Source organism: Moschus berezovskii, chromosome 15 (genome assembly GCF_049115385.1).
Source record: "Moschus berezovskii isolate FMDL1 chromosome 15, NW_MosBer_1.0, whole genome shotgun sequence".
NCBI lineage: Eukaryota > Metazoa > Chordata > Mammalia > Artiodactyla > Moschidae > Moschus > Moschus berezovskii.
The window spans coordinates 36,434,280-36,454,038 of record NC_142474.1 but is presented as its reverse complement, the minus strand read 5'-3'; the positions used below and the strand labels follow the sequence as shown (position 1 = coordinate 36,454,038).

The 19,759-nt window shown below is 43.9% G+C and overlaps 1 protein-coding gene and 1 pseudogene across 2 annotated transcripts in view; one reads left to right on the top strand and one right to left on the bottom strand.

The window, feature by feature from the left end:
* SHLD1 (shieldin complex subunit 1) overlaps positions 1–19,759 on the top strand; it is a 161,161-nt gene that overhangs the window by 26,763 nt on the left and 114,639 nt on the right. Inside the window, exon 1 of one of the 2 annotated variants that reach the window (XM_055431990.2) lies at positions 16,668–16,710. The exons of the other annotated variant lie outside the window; for it this stretch is intronic. The gene's annotated coding sequence lies outside the window, so the exon portion shown is untranslated. Of the gene's footprint in view, positions 1–16,667; positions 16,711–19,759 lie in introns of those variants that run through there. 2 annotated transcript variants of the gene reach the window in all.
* LOC148775414 (protein SET pseudogene) lies at positions 3,913–4,748 on the bottom strand (annotated as a pseudogene).

Genomic DNA, 19,759 nt, shown 5'->3' with positions numbered 1-19,759 from the left:
TGAGTAGATGTTCTGGTGGGTGGAGCTGCATTTCTTCTCTCTGGAGTGCAATGAAGTGTCCAGTAATGAGTTTGAGATGTCAGTGGGTTTGGGGTGGCTTTGGGCAGCCTGTATATTGAAGCTCAGTGCTATTCTCCTGTGTTGCTGGATAGCTTGCGTAGTATGTCTTTCACTGAAACTTGTTGACCCTTGGGTGGTGCCTGGTTTCAGTGTATGTATGGAGGCATTTGATGAGTACCTATCAATTAATGTTCTCTGGAACCGGAGATCTCTGGTGTTCTCAGGATTTGGCCTTAAGCCTCTGCCTCTGGTTTTCAGTCTTATTCTTGCAGGAGGCTCAAGGCTTCTCCCTCTTCTGTTTTCTGTTCTCCTCAGTGTCTAATTCCCGTCCTGACACCAGGATGCGGTGGTGGACACTTCCCCCCCCCCGCCCCCGCCTCTCCTATTCAGTCCTGCTATAGGGAGGGAGGAACAGCTAACAAATATCCCTGGCATCTGTGGGGAGTGCTCACGGTGTCTCGGCTACACTGGGAATGCTCCCCCTCGAGGCGTGTGTGCTTTCCCTGTTTATGCTGCTTAGGCTTTAGTTTGCTCTGCTGCAAGCTGTCCGCGGGTGGTGCTGGGTTGCATGCACTTCCCAGGTCTGAGTGGCTCAGGTTCAGGTCCTCGGGTACTCGACAAAGGTGCAGACTTGGCTGGGCCTGCATTTTGTGCCTTCCCCAGTCCTAGCAGCTCAGGTGACCAGGTGTTTGGCGAGTGCGGTCGCTGCGACTTATCGCCTTCCCGGTCCCTGCCGCTCAGTTTTCTGGGGGTTCAACCAGCACAGTTTCTCAGGCGGATATCAACCGGCCCGAACCCAAGAAGTCCTGGCCAGTATGGAAGCCCGCCTGCAGCTTGGCACGGAAAGCCTCTCTGGGGCCGCGGCTGCCCCCGCCCCAGCGCTGGCTGCCCTCCCCACCCGCGTCGGTGGGGGCTGGGGGAAGGGCCACCCGCTGCTGGCTGGCTCCACTCAGCGCCCAGTTCTGTGGGCGGGGCTGGCTTGGGGCTGTTTCACAGGCTTTTTCCAGCCCTCTCACCCTTCAGCTGCAACCTCTGCTCTGGTATCCCAAGTTCGAGCCCTCAGTCTGCCCTGGGGCGCCCAAGCCCGGTTCTCCCTCTAAGCGCAGCCGCCGGTTCTCCCTCTAAGAGCAGCCGCCGGTTCTCCCTCTAGGCGCAGCCGCCGGTTCTCCCTCTAAGCGCGGGCGCCGGTTCTCCCCCCAAGCGCAGCCGCCGGTTCTCCCTCTAAGTGCGGGCGCCAGTTCTCCCTCTAAGCGCGGGCGCCGGCTCTCCCTCTAATCGCAGCCGCCGGTTCTCCGTCTAAGCACAGCCGCCAGTTCTCCCTCCAAGCGCACAGCCATTTTCCCTCTAAGCACTGCCTCCGGTTCTCCCTCTAAGCGCCGCCGCCGGTTCTCCCTCTAAGCGCCGCCGCCGGTTCTCCTTCTAAGCGCCGCCGCCGGTTCTCCCTCTAAGTACACAGCCATTCTCCCTCTAAGCGCAGCTGCTGGCGCCTCCCTGCCCAGCCCCCTCCTGCTAGTGAGGGGCGCGGGCCTCTGCGCCACTTCTCTGCTGAGAGTTTCCTCTGGGCATTTAGTCTGTGAGTTTTAATTATTTATGTCTTTTGTCTCCCAGTTATGCGGCCCTCTGAGGTTCCACTCTCCCGTGTTTCCAGGTGTTTGGAAACTTCTCTCTCTCTCTCTCTCTCTTTTTTTTTTTTAAGCCTCCCTTCCCAGGAGGGAGCTCCGTCCCTCCCTCTTTTGTCTCTCTTTTTATCTTTTTATCTATTTCCTACCTCCTTTCAACGACTATGGGCTGCTTTTCTGAGTGCCTGATGTCCTCTGCTGGTATTCAGAAGTTTTTTTGAGGGATTTACTCAGCGTTCAAATGTTCTTTTGTTGATTTTGTTGGGGGGAAAGTGGCCGCCCCGTCCTATTCCTCCGCCATCTTCCCGTGCTCCTAAATTTTGTTTTTAAAAACTCTTCTCCCCAAACTCCCCAAATCAGGGAGTTCAGGTCTTTTGAGCACAATCAGTCTATACTCCTTGCTTGGCCCTTGCATTAAACATCTTTCTGCTCTGAACTCTGATGGTTCACTTCATTTGGTACCCTGTGTGTCCATTGGGCATACGAACTTGGGTTGACAAGTTTCAAACTAAAACTCTGTGATCCATTAATGTGAGTGTATTTTATTTTTTACTGGAAGAGAGCAAATGACTGATATGCTTTTGGGTGATGTAGGGAATGTTACCTCCAGCTAAGAATGAGAAATGCAGGCTTGAGGCCACCTACACACTTTGCACAAGTCTCTGAATTCCACCCCACAGGATTCCTATAGGTCATGGTGTTGGGAGGAAGGAGGTCAGTTATTTGGTGCTTAATGTAGTTGAACCTGTGACTTAACCATCATGGCGTGCAAGAAAGTGGTTTTACCTTATCTCTTAGGAGACTCAAAAGTTACTAATAAAGCCACCTAAAGCCACTAGTTCTTTTTTTTTTTTTAATATTTATTTTGGGGGCTGCACTGGATGTTAGTTGCAGCACTCAGGAATCTTCATTGCATCATGTGGGATCTTTCATTGCACACAGATTCTGTAGATGTAGCATGTGGGCCCAGTAGTTGTGGTGCATGAGCTTAGTTGCACTGTGGCACGAGAGATTCCATTTCCCCAACCAGGGATTGAACCCATGCCCCCAGCATTGCAAGGTGGATTCTTAACCACTGAACCACCAGGGAAGTCCCCCAGTAGTTCTTGGAAAGGTCCACCAAGACCTCTGTATACTTGCTCACGTCTGGGAACTGAGATCTACTGTTGAAAACATCACTCAAAAATATTTGTCAAAAAGTCAGTTCAGTTTAGTTCAATCACTCAGTCATGTCCGACTCTTTGCTCTCCCATGGACAGCAGCTCGCCAGGCTTCCTGTCCATCGCCAACTCCTGGAGCTTCCTCAAACTCACGTCCATTGAGTTGGTGATGCCATCCAACCATCTCATCCTCTGCCATCTCCTTCTCTTCTTGCCTTCAATCTTTCCCAGAATCAGGATCTTTTCAAATGAGTCAGTTCCTCCCATCAGATTGCCAAAGTACTGGAGCTTCAGCTTCAGCATCAGTCCTTCCAATGAATATTCAGGATTGATTTCCTTTAGGATTGACTGGTTTGATCTCCATGCAGTCCAAGGAACTCTCAAGAGTCAAAAAGTCAAGTGGATATTTAGAAAGAAAAATAATGAGTGACATTATATTTTGACAATGATGTATTTCTATTTTTTTTTTCATTAGGAGAGAATTTTATTTTAAAAGTGTCATCTTAAACTGCAAGGATGTCCGTTAAACATCACAATTAAACATGCCAAAGGAGAAGCCATGTTGTCAAAATGCCCACTTAACCCACCCAAACATCTCAAACCCACCCTTTGCTGACCTTCTATAACCCCATTTTTTTAAGTTTTTTTTTTCTTTTTTTAAACAAGAGAAAGTAGACAGATACATGTTGGTAAATGCTAACTGTCCATATTCACATAGAGACACAGTGTAATCTCTGAGCCCAATATACAGAGAAAGGAGGAAAAAAGCTAGAATTCTATGCACTACTACACAGGGGCCTAGCACCCTCCAGCTTCCAGCAGAGCTAAGGGAGCAGAAGGTTTTTCTTTTTTTCCCACAGAGCATGGTGGTGTTGATTCCATAGTTTTTGTTGAAACAGGAAGGGATAAAAATGAATTTGGAACAGAAAGGGGTAGAGATTCTTTTCCCACTGAATTCTGCTGAAGGTATATCCCCCCACAAATAAATTGTGAACCATGGTATAAAGGAGAAAAGAGACCTCAAAAACAGGGCGACTGAGCACAAGAGGAGGAAAAAAAAAAAAAAAGACTGCAACTTGCTCCCAGGGACTGGAGAAAATTAAAAAAGGTTGGAATCCATCAGTGTTCCATTAGTCATCTTCTCCTTCATCTTCCTCTCCTTCCTCCCCCTCATCATCATCTTCATCTTCTTCACCTTCATCCTCATCCCCTTCTTCATCAATATCTTCCAATCCTTCTTCCTCTTCATCATCGTCATCATCCTCTTCTCCTTCCCCTTCCTCATCATCCATGTCAGGAACCAAGTAGTACTGTAACGGATTTGGCCAAATATCATCTTTGATGACCTCTCCTAACTCATCTGCACCTTTCCAGACTTCCATTTGATTTCAGTGGACTTTGAAGATGGATCACCACTCTCATTCAGATGAAATTCTTTGGAGAGAATTTTATTTTCGAAGTAAGGGTTTTCATCAAAATAAAAATCTATTCTGTAACCTGATTTAATGTCTTCAAATTCTGTCACTTCAACTCTTGTCAAATAATGCAGCGCCTCTTCATCCTCCTCCCCAAGCAGTGCAGACACTTGTGGATGGTTAACAAATGTTGTTACCCAAAAATTTGGGATTTTGGCGATCAATTCTGACCTCTTCTGAAAAAATGGTTGGCGGAGTTTGTTATATTTCTGTTCTACTTTCAAAATCTCCTCACTGGCTTGTTCATTAAGTCTGTCTATTTCATTTTGTACTTCATCAATATGTTCAATTGCTTCTTGCTGTTCTTTTTCTTCCTTCGGCAAGTTTGAAGAAGCAGATGCCTCGTCTGGCCTGGAGGCAGGAGTCGGCCTGGCTTTCTTCAGTTTCTTCGCTCAGCCTGTAACATTCTTCGGTCTCTCCACTCCCACCGCCATGTCTGGCTAACTCCTTCCCAGGTAGTTAGAGCTCAGCTGAGTTCTGGCACTTGGAGTCACTTAAATCCTATTTCTATTTTTTTAAGACACGCTTTTTCCTACATTTTTCTTTTTGCTTAAAAAAAAATCATATTGTATATGTATAAAGTCAGTATAACTGGCTGAAAAAATAGTTAAATAATCTTTAATATTTGACTTGCAGAGTACAAAGTAATTGGGTAGAATTAAAAAAAAATAAGAGCTATTTTGTGGAAAGAAATGTATACTTTTTAATTCAACAAACATTCATTTAATGCCTCCTATTTCAAAATAATTTTGTTAGGAGTTGTGGGGTTTTTGAAGGTAGAAAATTATAGTCTCAGTACTTCCCTGGTGGTCCAGTTACTAAGACTTGGTGCTTCCACTGCAGGGGCTGTGGGTTCTATCCCTCGTTGTGGAATTAAGGTTCTACATACTGATGAGTGTGGCCAAATAAAATTTTTTTAAAATTATAGTTTCCATTCACTATCTAGTCATTTCTATTTTTTGCTACTTTCTAGACTTTTTCAGGAATAATTTAGAAGAATACCAAGCAATAAGGAGCAGATTATTTTATATTTTATGGTAAGCACAACTCTCTGTGTGGTCTGGTATCTCCTTATGTCAGACGGTCATTGTCAAAGAAAATAACAAAATCATTTGGAGACTCCATCAAATATATGCACCTCAGACTTCAGTTATTTTTGGCTGTGCTGGGTCTTCATTATTGCACAAGGACTTTCTCCAGTTGAAGCAAGTGGGGGCTACTCTTTAGTTGTGGTGCACGGGCTTCTCACTGCAGTGGCTTCGCTTGTCTCGAACACACGTTCTAGACACATGGGCTTCAGTGGTTGTCGGTCATGGGCTCAGTAGTTGTGGCACATGGGCTCAGTTGTTCTGGCATTGTGGAATCTTCCCAGACCAGGGACCAAACCTGTGTCTCTTTCATTGGCAGGTGGATTCTCATCCACTGGACCACCAGGGAAGTCCTCCACGGACTTTTTAAAAAATCTTTTGGCCATGCCATGGCAGCATGTGAGATCTTAGCTCCCTGACCACAGATTAAACTCGTGCCCCCTGCATTGGCAGGGTGAAGTCTTAACTACTAGATCACCTGGGAAGTCTCATCCTCAGACATTTTTGTGGGTCAGCCTTCAGGATAGCCTCAGATGATCCTTGCCTTTAGCAGTCTTCAAACCCTTCTGTAATTCCCCTCCCACAATGAAATCAAGCCATAAGTGATTATGTATTCTAATAGAATACAGTGGAAAGGACAGTGTGCAACTTCACAGGCTAGGCCTTTAAAGAGGTAGCAGCTTCTATCTTGGTCTCTTGGATTGTGTCTAGAGCGGGGACCAGCAAATCAGGGTTTATGGGCAAAATCCAGCCTGTAGGCAGTTTTTTAAAAAATTCTTCTTGGTGTTAGATCTGGATTCTTTATATATATATACACACACAAATATATGTGTGTATATATATATATATCTTGTTTGTTTGTTTATTTATTTATGTCTGTGCTGGGTCTTTGTTGCTTTGAAGGTTACTCTCTAGTCGCGCTGCAAGGGCTTCTCATTGTGGTGGCTTCTCTCATTGTGGAATACCGGCTCTAGCTGTGTGGGATACAGTAGTTGTGGCTCCCAGGCTTTAGAGCACAGGCTCAATAGTGGTAGAACATGAGCTTAGTTGTTCTGCAGCATGTGGGATCTTCCTGGATCAGGGATCGAACCCATGTCTCCTGTAATGGCAAATGGATTCTTTATCACTGAGCCACCAAGGAAGCCCTGCAGGCAGTTTTTTTTTTTTTTTTAATAAACTGAGCTAAGATTGGTTCTTTGCTATGAGCATACACACACAACTCTGTGGAGAAGTCAGTATGGACACGATTGCGTTTAATCACTCCACTGCAACCCACTCCAGTATTCTTGCCTGGAGAATCCCATGGACAGAGGAGCCTGGTGAGCGATGGTCCTCAGAGCCACAAAGAGTCAGACACAACTGAAGCAACTTAGCACACGCCAGATAACTGGCCCACGGGAACCCTAAGGGATAATAAGCCTCTGTAGGGGAGGAAGACATGTCCCTCTTTCTTTCTAGGTTCTTTCTTCTGGCTGGTCTAGAATTGAACTGACATGAGACAGAATAACAAGAGGAAATCAAAGAAAAGTGTAATAATGTGTACATGGGGGAAACCCAGGAAAACTGAGTAATTCACCAAAACAGCCCAAACTTTCACCTTAAATACCACCCTCAGCTAAAGACTAAAGAGAGTGTTGAGGTAAGGTGAGTCAGTTATGGAAAGTCACAGGAAAAGCACAGCAAATGAGGGTAAGGTTGTTGTGCAGATTTAAGTCAGTGCCTTTTCGATTGATAAGAGTTTCTAGACTTAAGTATTTCTTTAAAAAGGGTTAACTCCTACTTGGTTTTCAGAGTTTTCCCAAGTCTACTGTTTTCTAGAAAATAACCAATTAAAATAATTAATATGCCAGAGACATGTTTTGGAGTGACAAATTCTGCTTCCCTACACCTCTAAGTTTAGGGGTAATTTATTGTTGCAGCAATAGTAATTAGAATATACTATATGTTTTCTGAAGTTTCCAAGTAAAATACGTATTCACTTCCTTTAATCATTCTTTGGCAGAATTTAAGCATATACAAATCATTACCATATTGTATCTGCTGATTTCTAAGCCTTGTAAGTAGTTCCTTATAAGACCTGAGGCATCACATTTACCAGGAATTCCTTGGGGTCCAGTGGTTAGGGCATAATGCTTTCACTGCCAAGAACCTAGTTTCAATCCCCGGTCAGGTAACTAAGATCCCACAAACTGCACAATGTGGGGGGAAAAAAAGAAGAAGCAGCAGTCTTGAGGCCTTACATTCCAATAAATGTGTAAGGGTCAAATTATTTCCTTAGTATTCAGAAACATATCAGTTTCTCCAAGTTGCATTTGTTTTCTGCTGACACGAAAAGCATTCATTCTGGTAAGACTGAGACCCCCTAAAGACAAGTTCCCTTTCCAAGCCTATGAGTAATCTATTCACAACTTTATTCCCTTGCTTATTTTCTCTGATCTCATTCCCTTTCTTGTCCCTTCTGACCTCAGTCCTGTGGCAACTGATCCTAATCAACCGGAGTCAGATGACTAAACTCGCTATTGTGACTAACATTATTAATGTACTAAAATTGCTATAATAGACATAATCATTAACGTACAAACTCAGGTTGTTTCTCCAGGGCAAAATGAGCTCGTAGACCCCCAAGCTACGGATGACCTGGCCAGAGAATCTTAAATCAGAGACATCCTGACTCCTGAAACTACAATTAAGAAATGTCTCAAAAATATCACAAGACTACGATTAATATAAATTTCTGTCTTCTTCCCCTTAAAACATTCCCAACTCAGAGACTAAGATGGCGTGGATCTGAGGTTTATTTCTCACTCGCTTGCTTTGTGTGCTGCAAATAAACCCTTAATTTGCTACAAACACTCACTTTCAGAGTTTGGCTTTTTGCTCCACACATGAACCTTGGCTTGGTTATACTGGTATTGCTCAAACCATTAATTTGAGAGAAAAGTGAATTTAGAATTGTTGGCCATCAGCTAGTCAGTTACCCTATCAAGCAGTTTTTTTTTTTAATAGTCCTGGAAAGCATTTATTGTTCCCTTTTTAGAAATGGGAAAATTAAGGCTCATAGAGGTTAATGGCTACAGTCATAGAACTGATGAGTAAGAGAGTTAAGATTGAAGCCATCTCCTGACTGCACATTTAGGTGCCTATCGCTCTAGGCCTTAGGTCAGTCATATCTGTCCACCTCATCATGAAACCACATGTCATTCACTAAGCTTTCATAGGCTCAAGGTGCCAAAAATAGATGCTTTCTGTTAGTATCATGGAATGGCCAACAAGCAGTATTTTTAAAGTCTTTACCATTTGCCTATTATTGTGCCAATATTGATTTTTAGATCTTAAGGTCCAAGTTTATGTTCATTATATAACCTTTCCAAAAAGGTACTGAGTGACACATTGTCTGGTGCTGGGTATTCACTGGAAAATAAAACCCATACCTCCACCTTTATGGATCTTCCAATCTAGTCAGGGAATTATCTATCTGATAGTCTTTTCTTGGTTATCAACTTACTGCTTAGTTATGGCTTTATAACATTGCATGACTGAAAAACAGTAAGATACCTTGAATTTCATCAATTACTTAACCCTTGAAGTAAGGTTTCCTTTCTTCTTTCTCCAGGGCAAGATGAGCTCTAGCTTAAAGCTAAATCCCCAGAAGGAAGAACTATTAGATCAAGGTTCAGAATGACAGGGAGAGATAAGGTCATTGCAAATAATATTATTCTACTTTGAAAGACTTTCTGCTGAAAGAGATTTGGCTGAAGTAGCTTAGCTGATGGCAGAAAAATCAACTATGAAATATAAGAGTTTCATCAGACTGTGACATAAATCAATTTACCCAGTCATTATTCAGTCAATGGCAAAACAACTTTCTCTTTTGGCCCTTTTGCAATGCAGTAAATTATTTTGCTACCTGTGTAGACCTTAGGTCTCAATTAGTAACTATTTTGTTTTGATGATGACTTTGATTAGTTTTAATTTCCTGTGCACTGACCAACTGAAAGTGATAAGAAAAGATGGCCTCAGCCATGCTATATGGCAAAGAAAGTCACTCCAGACTTCAGAAATTTGCTCCAGGAAATCACTCCCATTAGAATCTTGAACTTCCTTGGTGGTGCAGTAGATTAAACAATACATCTGCCGATGCAGGGGACATGGGTTTGATCCTTGTCTGGGAACTGAGATCCCACATGCCTTGGAACAACTAAGCCTGTGTGCCACAATTACTGAAGCCCATGTGCCCAGCCTGTGCTCCACCACTGCAATGAGAAGCCTACACACTGCAACTGCTGCTGCCTCTGCTGCTAAGTTGCTTCAGTCGTGTCCGACTCTGTGCGACCCCATAGATGGCAGCCGACCAGGCTCCACTGTCCCTGGGATTCTCCAGCACTGCAACTAGAGAGTAGCAATAAATAAGAGTTCGCTTATAACCAAACAAACTTGTTTTTCAGGGAAAGAGTGACAGTGACAAGAGGCTCTAAGTGTTGTTTTACTGATAAAAGGTCAGAGAGAAGTCATGTTTTTTAGACTTCTTGGAGGAGGTAAGGGTTGAGTGGGGGTGGTGTGGGGAGGGGAATGGAGGAGACCCCAGAAAAGACTCAGTTATTCCTGTATACAACAGCACTTTCTCGAGCACTTACATGTGAGTCATTAGGCGGCGGTCTGGACAAAAGTATGAAATAGACACGGTAGTATTGCACTTGTCCTCAAGGCACTTATAGTCTAGTGAGCGAAACATGAGGGTAAATGGAGGAAAGTGGGCTTTCCTGAGAGGGATAACAAACTCACATTTGACAAGTCAGAGAAGATTTCCTGAAAGAATTTCCTAAAGCTGAACTCAGAAACATTGTTGCTTTTGTTCAGTCACTAAATCATGTCCGACTCTTTGTGACCCCATGGACTGCAGCATGCCAGGTTTGCCGGTTCTTCACTATCTCCTGGAGTTTGCTCAAACTCATGTCCATTGAGTCGGTGATGCCATCTCATCCTCTGTCGCCCCTTTCTCCTTTTGAACTCGGAAGTGTGACAGAGACAAAAGGAGAGAAGAGTGTTCCCAAGGAGGAAACTGCATGGATATAAAAAGCTCAGAGGCAGGAGTGGCGTCCATGGAGTCACAAAAAGTCAGACAGGACTTGGAGACTGACGAACAAGAGAGAGCAAGCATAGAGTATTTAAGGAAAAGAAAATAGTGTGTAGGCTGAGGGTTGGGGGACAGTAATGGGAGGTAAGACTTCCCAGATGGCTGAGTCAGAAAAGAATCCACCTGCCAAGCAGGAGCAGAGAAGGCAATGGCAAGCCACTCCAGTACTCTCACCTAGAAAATCCCATGGATGGAGGAGCCTGGGAGGCTGCAGTCCGTGGGGTTGCTAAGGGTCGGACACGACTGAGCGAATTCACTTTCACTTTTCACTTTCACACATTGGAGAAGGAAATGGCAACCCACTCCAGTGTTCTTGCCTGGAGAATCCCAGGGATGGGGGAGCCTGGTGGGCTTCCATCTATGGGGTCACACAGAGTCGGACACGACTGAAGTGACTTAGCAGCAGCAGCAGCAGCCAAGCAGGAGACCACCTGCAGTGCAAGAGACCTGAGTTCAATCCTGGGTCGAGAAGATCCCCTAGAGAAGGAAATGGCAACCCACTTCTTAGCTAGGAAACCCCATGGACAGAGGAGCTGGTGGGCTACAGTCCATGGAGTCGCAATGAGTTGGACATGACTTAGTGACTAAACCACCACCACCAACAGGAGGTAAGGAATCCTCTAAGTCTGGTTAAGAAGTTTGAGTGTTAGCCTGAGGGGAAGAGAGTGAGGTGATTAAAAGAAAAAAAGTGGGCTTTTAAAAAGAAAACTCTGGGCTTCCCTGGTCCAGTGGTTAAGAAGAATCTGCCTGCCAATGCAAGGGGCACAGGTTTGATCCCTGGTTGGAGAAGATCCCATGTGCCACAGGGCAAACTAAGCCCTTTGCGCCACAACTACTGAGCCTAAGTGCCACAACTACTTGCCACAAGTAAGCCCACTTGCTAGAGTGGGCAACATGCTCTGCAACAACAGAAGCCACTGCAATGAGAAGCCTACACACCGCAACTAGAGAATATCCCCTGCTTGCCACAACTAGAGAAACCCCATGAGTAGCAACAAAGATCCAGCACAGCCAGAAATAAATAGATATTGTTTAAAAAAGAAAAGCAAAAATCTGGAGAATTCCCTGGCAGTCCTGTGGTTAGGACTTGTGCTGTGCAGTACAGCAAAAAAGAGAAAAAACAAAAAAGAAAACAAGCTTCAGGGGAGATGGAAACTTCTGTCATACAAGTAGTGGATACTTCCCTGGTGACTAAGATGGTAAAGAACCTGCCTGTGATTCGGGAGACCTGGGTTTGATGCCTGGGTTGGGAAAATCCCCTGGAGAAGGGAATGGCTACCCACTCCAGTATTCTTGCCTGGAGAATTCCATGGACTGAGGAGTCTGGTGGGCTAGTGTCCACGGGATCAAAAAGAGTAGGATAGGACTGACTGACTAACGCTACCACCATACAGGTGAGCTGTACTGAGAAAGTTGCAGTGAGAATGAAGAGAATTAAGATCTAGTCAAAAGATCTTTAAGAGAAAGAATCTGCAAGATGCTTTGGTTCCTGATGGATATGAAACATGTTGACAAAGAAGGAGAAGAATTTTCTGTCATTGGCAACTAAATGGTTTGACTCACTGAAACAGGAGACTCTGGTGTGGGAGTATGAGCAGATAGGGTGTGTGTGTGTGTGTGTTAGTTGCTTAGTTGTGTCTGACTCTTTGCAACCCCATAGACTGTAGCCCATCAGGCCCCTCCGTCCATGGGATTCTCCAGGCAAGAACACTGGAGTGGGTTACGGTACCCGAACAGGGCTTTCTTAACACAAGAAAAGCCACTTTTGGCTTAAGCCATTTTGTGATCTAAGTCTGGATGAAAGCTTACCCTTGAACAAGCCTCAAAAATTAATGATCTTAAGGGGACAACAGAATGCAGGAACAAATGATTATTACCAGTCAAGAAAGGTAACAATAACAAAGATAATAAATCTGTTGTAAAGACCCTTAGATCTGTTTCAATGTTAAAAATTAACCTAAAGCAAATTCCTTGAGCTATTTTGCAGAATTTACCTCTCTGCCCCAGCACTCAACCACCAGATCTATTGGAAACTAATGGATGAAGATATTGCTTTTTACTGACCTTCCTGATGTCACAATCAATGAAAATTTGGGGGACTTCCTGGTGATCCAGTGGCTAAGACTCTGTGCTCCCAGTGCAAGGGGCCCAGGTTCCATCTCTGAGCAGGGAACTAGGTCCCACATGCTGCAACTAAGACCTGGGGCAGCTGAATAAATAAATATTTTTTAAAAAAGCAACTTGGGACCTTCTCCTCAATTCTATGTTGAATTCTCCTCTGCTCAAACCCCTTCATGAATACTTATGTACCCTTAACCTAAAAATTCCTTAATTTTGCTGTTCAGGGAGACACTACTTTGGGAAAGGCCCCAGGTATTCTCCTGGAGAAGGCAATGGCACCCCACTCCGGTACTCTTGCCTGGAAAATTCCATGGATAGAGGAGCCTGGTAGGCTGCAGTCCATGGGGTCGCTACGAGTCAGACACGACTGAGCGACTTCACTTTCAATTTTCACTTTCATGCATTGGAGAAGGAAATGGCAACCCACTCCAGTGTTCTTGCCTGGAGAATCCCAGGGATGGGGGAGCCTGGTGGGCTGCCATCTATGGGATCGCACAGAGTCGGACACGACTGAAGTGACTTAGCAGCAGCAGCAGCAGCCAGGTGTTCTCCTAATTCAGTGAAAGTAATCAATCCTTCCTTCTTATTTTTGGCTTGGTTGTATCTTTTGGTTTGATACCCACCAAAAGACAAATCCAATGTTCGGTTAACAAAAGCAGGTTGTTTGGGAGGTGTTGGAGGTTGAGATAAAGGTGCTGGAGAAAATGTTAACTTGAATCTCAGAACAAGACTGGCTTAGAGGTTTGCGAGTCATCTGCACAGGAGAGAAAAAAGGAGATTCAAGAACCCTGAGAGAGGTTCCACTGAAGAGAAAGAGTTTGTAAAGGAGATTTAGATGATTGAGAGAGGAAAGAGGAAAACTGGGAGAAGGGGTTATCAGGGGAACTCAGAGACAAGGACTTTCCAGAGGATGGGCGTGATCAGCAATGTTCAGCACCATTGAGAACAGGGTGGCAGCATCAGACAAACTCAGATTGAGGGACAGTGTACAACACAATTGACCTGACCTGTACTCTTCAAAAATGTCAATGCTGGGCTTCTCGGGTGATCCAGTGGTTAAGAGTCCACGTTACAATGTAGAGAAGACTAAGCACTTGGGCCACAACTACTGAGCCTACACTCTGCTGCTGCTAAGTTGCTTCAGTCGTGTCTGACTGTGCAACCCCGTAGACGGCAGCCACCAGGCTCCGCAGTCCCTGGGATTCTCCAGGCAAGAACACTGGAGTGGGTTGCCATTTCCTTCTCCAATGCATGCAAGTGAAAAGTGAAAGTGAAGTTGCTCAGTCGTATCCGACTCTTAGCGACCCCATGGACTGCAGCCTACCAGGCTCCTTCGTCCATGGGATTTTCCAGACAAGAGTACTGGAGTGGGGTGCCATTGCCTTCTCCGGAGCCTACACTCTAGAGACAGCAAACTGCAGCTACTGAAGCCAGCATGCTTAGAGTCTGTGCTGTGCAACAAGAGAAGTCTCCACAGTGAGAAGCCTGTACATTGCAACTAAAGAGTAGCTCCCGATCTCCACAACTAGAGAAAGTCCACATGCAGCGATGAAGACCCAGCACAGTCAAAAAATAAATTAAAAAAAGTCAATGCCAAGAATACAAAGAAGATGTACAAACATCTGTGTACAGAGAAACAGAGGTTAAAGGAGACTAAAGAGACATGAAAAATGACAATGCAGTGCATGATTCAGAATTTCCTTTTGTTATTTTTAAAATCATTTTTAATGGTTGCATAATCAGATAATTAATTTCATTCAATTATATTTGAGTTTATCATTTCTAAAATGGAGAGGGGAGGAATTAAGGAATTTTTAAGTTAAGGGTACATACATATTCATGAAGGGGTTTGAGCATTCCAGGTTTTCTCTAATCACACTCTATCATACTACTTTGGAAGAGTGGTTTTTATGAGCTATATTACACAGAAAAATGTGAAAATCAAAATTGTACACTGATTATCAAAGTACAAAGCTGGAAGTAAAAATAAAATTTATAGTTGCTGTGTTAGATTTGTCTGAATGTGAAGGAAAGTTCACAATTAGTTTTACTTCTAATTGTATCTTTAAATTTGCCTTCAAAAGGTCACTACATCAGCCAGCTTACTTGTGGTCAGCTCAAGGTATCTGACAGTGATTAGATACTGTTATTTAAATTTTTCACAAGTGTAGGACTCCTAATTTACAGGGTTCTATCCCAACAGAGTACATCATGAGGAATGCTGGGCTGGAAGAAGCACAAGCTGGAATCAAGATTGCTGGGAGAAATATCAATAACCTCAGATATGCAGATGACACCACCCTTATGGCAGAAAGTGAAGAGGAACTCAAAAGCCTCTTGATGAAAGTGAAAGAGGAGAGTGAAAAGGTTGGCTTGAAGCTCAACATTCAGAAAACAAAGATCATGGCATCTGGTCCCATCACTTCATGGGAAATAGATGGAAAAACAGTGGAAACAGAGTCAGACTTTATTTTTTTTGGGCTCCAAAATCACTGCAGATGCTGATTGCAGCCATGAAATTAAAAGACGCTTACTCCTTGGAAGGAAAGTTATGACCAACCTAGATAGTATATTAAAAAGCAGAGACATTTCTTTGCCAACCAAGGTCCGTCTAGTCAAGGCTATGGTTTTTCCCGTGGTCATGTATGGATATGAGAGTTGGACAGTGAAGAAAGCTGATTGCCAAAGAATTGATGCTTTTGAACTGTGGTGCTGGAGAAGACTCTTGAGAGTCCCTTGGACTGCAAGGAGATCCAACCAGTCCATTCTAAAGGAGATCAATCCTGGGTGTTCATTGGAAGGACTGATGCTAATGCTGAAACTCCAATACTTTGGGCACCTCATGCGATGAGTTGACTCACTGGAAAAGACTCTGATGCTGGGAGTGATTGGGGGTGGGAGGAGACGGGGACGACAGAGAATGAGATGGCTGGATGGCATCACTGACTCGATGGACATGAGTTTGAGTGAACTCCGGGAGTTGGTGATGGACAGGGAGGCCTGGTGTGCTGTGATTCATGGGGTCGCAAGGAGTTGGACACGACTGAGCAACTGAACTGAACTGATCCCAACATACAGGGGAAAGAATCCTCCTGCCACTTGGGTTCAATCCCTGGGTCAGGAAGATACCCTGGAGAAGGAAATGGCAACCCACTCCAGGATTCTTTCCTGGGAAATCCCATGGACAAAGGAGCCTGGTGAGCTACAGTCCATGGGGTCTCAAAAGTTGGACACGACTTTGCTGCTACACAACAAATCCCAGTGCAGGTATCTATAGGAGGCTGTGAGTGCACAGAATGCTTTCAAGGAGATAATGGAATGGAACAATAACTCTCGTTTGTCTTTTGCACGATCCTGCAATTCTGGCAGTTGTGTACTGCTACCTGAATGCAACGTGTTGAAATATTAACATTCTTTTTATTAATTTCACACCACTTTTTTTTTTAACATAGATATTCAGGTTTTTAAACATTTAAAACATTTTTCCTATGCCATTTCCTGTCCACCAAGCACACCAGTTTTCCCTGATAGCTCATTTGGTGAAAAACTTGCCTGCATTGCAGAAGACCTCAGTTTGATTCCTGGGTCGGGAAGATTCGCTGGAAAAGGGATAGGCTACCCACTCCAGTATTCTTGGGCTTCCCTTATAGCTCAGCTGGTAAAGAATCCCCCTGCAATGCGGGAAATCGGGTTTGATCCCTGGGTTGGGAGGATCCCCTAGAGAAGGGAAAGGCTATCCACCTCAGTATTCTGGCCTGGAGAATTCCACGGACTGTATAGTCCATGGGGTCGCAAAGAGTCGGAAACCACTGAGCGACTTTCACTTTCAAGCACATTGATCAATAAACCTCTAGAAATTGAACAAACTACTAATTCCAGGAACGCATCATCGACAGGGCCAATGCCCTCAGTCAAGATGCCCGTAATTGCCTTTCCCTTTTCTTCTCTGCCCTAAGTAAAGATGGTTCTGGTGACTTCCTTTCAGACCTCGCTTTTCCCATAACAAACGTGGCGCAACCGCTTCCGGTTCCAGACTGCAGCTATTGCCCGGTGGTGAGTGCAACCGGGACCTGGCGACTTTTCTGGTCCAGTTTTCTCTGCAGACTCTTGATGGCTTTCGATTGGGAGGAGGGAGGGAGGGAGCAAGGGAGGGAGGGGGCTCTCCGCGATTCTCTAGGCAATTAGGAAACCGTTCTTTCCTAATTGAGAAATTATGGCCGCTTTCCCTGGCAAGTTCCCAAACCCTTCCTACCCCCACCTTGCACGGCCTCTGCTGCCAACCCTTTGCGGAAGCCCCAGAATTTGCGTGCAGTGTGTCTAGATGAGCTTCGGTTCTTTTTTAAAAATAACTTTTCTAAACTATAATTCACATATTATAAAATTTGCTTATTTAAAGTGTGAAATTCAGTGGTTTTTCATATACCCCCAGGATTGTGCATCCATCATCACAGTCTAATTTTAGAATAGTTTCATCACCTCTAAGAAAAACCCTGTATCAGTTAGCAGTCACTCTCTATTCAGAAGGGCCTCCCAGTCCGAGGCAATTACTAGTCTGCTTTTTGTCTCTATAGGTTTGTTTGCAATATTTGATATAAATGCCATGATACAATGTGTGGTCTTTCTTGAGTAGCTTCTTTCACCAAGTATAATGTTTTAAAAGTTTGTTCTTGTGCTAGCATGTATTGGAACTTAATTCCTTTACTGCAGAAAAATATTCCTTATATGTGTGTGTTCTTGCTAAGTTGCTTCAGTGCCACCCTATGTCCCATAACCCACCAGGCTTCTCTATCAATGGGATTCTCTAGGCAAGTATACTGGAGTGGTTTGCCATGGCCTTCTCCAGGGGATCTTCCCCACCCAGGGATTGGTCAGCATCTCTTTCATCTCCTGCGTTGGTAGGCGGGTTCTTTACCACTAGTTGTTGTCCTTCAGTTGCTCAGTTGGGTCTGACTCTTTGCAACCCCGTGAACCACAGGACACCAGGCTTGCCTGTCCTTCACCATCTCCCAGAGTTTGCTCAAACTCATATCCATTGAGTCAGCGATACCTTCCAACCATCTCCTCCTCTGTTCTCCCCTTCTCCTCCTGCCTTCAGTCTTTTCCAGCATCAGGGTCTTTGCTAATGAGTTAGCTGTTTGCATCGGGTGGCCAAGGTATTGGAGCTTTAGCTTCAGCATCAGTCCTTCCAATGAATATTCAGGGTTGATGTCCTTTAGGATTGACTGGTTTGATCTCTTTGCAGTCCAAGGAACTCTCAAGTGTCTTCTCCAACACCACAGTTCAAAAGCATCAATGCTTTGGTGCTCAGCCTTCTTTCTGGTCCAGCTCTCACATCCATACATGACTACTGGAAAAACCATAGCTTTGACTAGACGGACCTTTGTTGGCAAAGTAATGTCTCTACTTTTTGATATGCTGTCTAGGTTTGTCATAGCTTTTCTTCCAAGGAAGAATGAAACTTTAATTTCATGGCTGCAGTCACCTTCCACAGTGATTTTGGAGCCCAAGAAAATAAAGTCTATCACTGTTTCCATTGTTTCCCCATCTATTTGCCATGAAGTGATGGGACCAGATGCCATGACCTTCTTTTTTTGAATGTTGAGCTTTAAGCCAGCTTTTTCACTCTCCTCTTTCACCTTCATCAAGAGGCTCTTTAGTTCCTCTTTTTTTTCTGCCATAAGACATGTTACCACTGGTGCCCCCTGCATTTTATTCATCCATTCACCAGTTGATGGATATTTGGCTTGTTTCCCCTTTTTAGCTCTTATAAATAAAGCTGCTATGAACGTCTGTGGGGGCTTCTGAGGTGGCTCGTTGGTAAAGAAATTGCCTGCCAATGCAGTCGACTTAAGAGACGCAGGTTTGCTCCCTGGGCAGGGCAGATCCCCTGGAGGAGGAACTAACAACTCATTCCAGTATTCTTGCTTGGAAAGTCCCATGGGTAGAGGAGTCCATGGGGTCTCAAAAGAGTCAAATATGACTAAGCAACTGAACATGCATGCACACATGAACATCTGTGTACAGTTTGTGTAGACACATGTTTTTATTTCTCTTGAACATATATATTGATACCTAGGAATGGAATTGCCTGATCCAAGTGTAACTCTAACAATTGAGGAACTGCTAAACTGTTTTCCAAAGTACTTGAGCTATTTTACCTTTTTTTTTGTATATGGATATCCAGTTGTCTTCAGTGTTGAAAAGACTGTTTTTGTCCTGTGGGATTGTCTTGGATGCTGGAGAAAATCAGTTGACCATAAATATAAAATTTTACGTCAAAACTCTCAATTTTATTACATTGAACTTTATGACTGTCCATATTTCAATATCACAGCCTTGATTACTGAAGCTTGTAGTTGGTGGTTTGTTTGTAGTTGGTTTTGAAATAGAAAAGTATGGATACTGTAACTTCGTGTTCTTTGTTTTTAAGATTTGGCTTTATGGACCCCTTGAATTTCCATATGAATTTTTAAAATAGTTTTGTCAGCATCTACAAATTTTAAAAAAAGTCAACAGATTTTGTAAGAATTGTATTGATCCATACATCAGTTTGGGCAATATTGTCATTTTAAAATAGTAAGTGTTCTATTCTGTGAACATAGGATGTCTTTCCATTCACTTAGATCTTTAGTTTCTTTCAACATTTTAAAACAGTTTTCAGTGTACATGCCTTACATATTTTTCATTAAATATATGGTGGTTTAGTTGCTAAGTTGTGTCCAACTCTTGAGACCTCATGGACTATAGCCCACCAGGCTCCCCTGTCCCTGGGATTCTCCAGGCAAGAATACCGGAGTGGGTTGCCATTTCCTTCTCCAGGGGTTCTTCCCAATTCAGGAGTAGAACTGAGGTCTCCTCCATTGCAGGCAGATTCTTTTCTTTTTTTTTTTTTCAGGATTAAAAATCCATCCTCTGACAAAGGCTTTACTGACAATTTTCCGTACAGTTAGTCAAAAAATAAAAAAATACAGAACACAGCAGACAGTATTTCATACACTAGAAGCCAACATGACAGGAGTCCCTTATCATGGTTAAAAAAAAAAAAAACAACCCAAACCTAAGAACTTAGTTTTTGGTGGGGAGTTAGGAGTTTGGTCCCCTA